This window comes from Triticum urartu, chromosome 1A (genome assembly GCF_056163025.1).
Source record: "Triticum urartu cultivar PI428250 chromosome 1A, HENAU_Tu73, whole genome shotgun sequence".
Taxonomy (NCBI): domain Eukaryota; kingdom Viridiplantae; phylum Streptophyta; class Magnoliopsida; order Poales; family Poaceae; genus Triticum; species Triticum urartu.
Window position 1 is genome coordinate 378,070,932 of NC_141873.1, and position 2,171 is coordinate 378,073,102.

General features: G+C 42.1%; 1 pseudogene; it reads left to right on the plus strand.

Moving 5' to 3' along the window:
• Positions 1 to 200: 200 nt before the first annotated feature.
• On the plus strand, positions 201 to 1,169 carry LOC147991315 (uncharacterized; annotated as a pseudogene).
• The last annotated feature ends 1,002 nt before the right edge of the window (positions 1,170 to 2,171 follow it).

The window sequence follows — 2,171 nt, forward strand, 5'->3', positions numbered from 1 at the left end:
GTTGCTTACCGAGTGATCTTGTCTTCTAGCGGTGATGCAAAAGCTCACTAGTTGACATGTTGATCTTGGATCTTGAATCACTAAGTATCAACCGAGGGATGTTTATTTTAGTGGGAGTAATAATATTATTAAAATGTTTAATATGAATTACTCTTCATGAATACATGTCTTAGTGTTTTGCATATTTCTGTTGTAGATCAATGGCACCACCTGCTCAAGTTACCCCTTTTGCGTTGAAATCAATCCTGGAAAAATATAAATTGAATGGAACAAACTTTACCACATGGTATAGAAACCTAAGAATTGTTCTTAGGCATGAGAAAAAGGAACAAGTTCTAGAGAACCCACTTCGAGAGGAACCTGCCGATAATGCTAATGCCACAACCAGAAATGCCTACCACAAACTCGTTGATGAATCAAACGAGATCAGTTGTCTCATGTTGGCTTCTATGGAGCCTGATCTGCAGCAGCAGTTCAAAAATATTGAGGCTTTCGATATGATCGAGAATCTCAAGAGCATGTTTCAAATGCAGGCTAGGACTGAAAGGTTCAACGTCTGGCGATCCTTGATGGATTGTAAGCTGAAAGAGGGTGATCCACTAAGCCCGCATGTGACCAAAATGATCGGGTACATGCAAGCTCTGGATCAGTTGGGCTTCCCACTTGGGCATGAGTTGTCCACAGATACAATTCTGGGTTCTCTTCCGGATAGCTATGGGCCGTTCATCTCGAACTACCATATGCATGGGATGGAAAAGAAGCTCACTGAATTGCATGGGATGCTCAAATTGGCAGAGTAGGATATCAAGAAAGGTACGCATCGTCAAGTGTTGATGGTGCAGAACTCGGCTAAGTTCAAGAAGAGCTGGTCCAAGAAAAAGGCTAAGGCAAAGGGCAAAGAGAAGGAGGCAACTCCAACTGCAGCCACTGCGCCTAAGTCAGGGATAGCTTCGGGGAGTATTTTCTTTCATTGCAAGGAAACCGGACACTGGAAAAGGAACTGCAGCAAGTGGCTTGCCGAGAAGGGCAAGAAGACTGGAAGTATAACTTCTTCAGGTACACTTGTTGTATATGTTATAGACATTTATCTTGCTGATGTTTCTAATAGCTCTTGGGTATATGATACTGGATTGGTTATGCAACTCGATGCAGGGGCTAAGAAGAACTAGGAATGTCGCAAGAGGAGAAGTTGACATCCGCGTCGGGAATAAAGCAAGAGTTGCTGCATTGGCCGTCGGCACTATGCAACTTAATTTACCATCAGTATTTGTAATGGAACTTGATAATTGTTATTATGTTCCTGCTTTGAGTCAAAACATTATTTCTGGCCCATGTTTGATGAGACAAGGTTATGAATTCAGTATTAAGGACAATGGTTGTTCTATTTACTTGAATAATATGTTTCATGGCTTTGCACCCGTTGTGAATGGGTTATTTATCCTAGATCTTGAAGGTGCATCAGTCTATAACATAAATGTCAAGAGGCATAAGCCTAATGAGATAAATCCGACATACATCTGGCATTGTCGACTAGGACACATTAGTCAAAAGCGCATGAAGAAGCTCCATCATGATGGAATTCTAAATTCGTTTGATTTTGAATCATTCGAGACATGCGAATCTCGCCTACTTGGTAAGATGACTAAGACTCCTTTTGCAAAGAGTTGCAAGAGGGCATCTGAGCTGTTGGAACTTATACATAGTGATGTATGCGGACCAATGAGCATGACAGCCAGAGGTGGTTTCCAATACTTCGTGACTTTTACCGATGACTTGAGTAGATATGGATATGTCTACTTGATGAGGCACAAGTCAGAAACTTTTGAAAAGTTCAAGGAGTTTCAGAACGAAGTGGAAAATCAACTCGGCAAGAAAATAAAACTACTATGATCTGATCGTGGCGGTGAGTATATGAGCCAGGAGTTTGATGATCATCTTGAGAGTCGTGGAATAGTTCCACAACTGACTCCCCCAGGTACGCCACAGAGAAATGGTGTGTCAGACGGAGAAATCGGACCCTGTTGGACATGGTCCGATCGATGATGAGTCAGTCAGATTTACCCTTGTCATTTTGGGGATACGCTCTAGAAACTGCAGCTTTCACACTAAACAGGGTACCATCTAAGTCCGTAGATAAGACACCATATGAGATATGGACTGCGAAGAGTCAC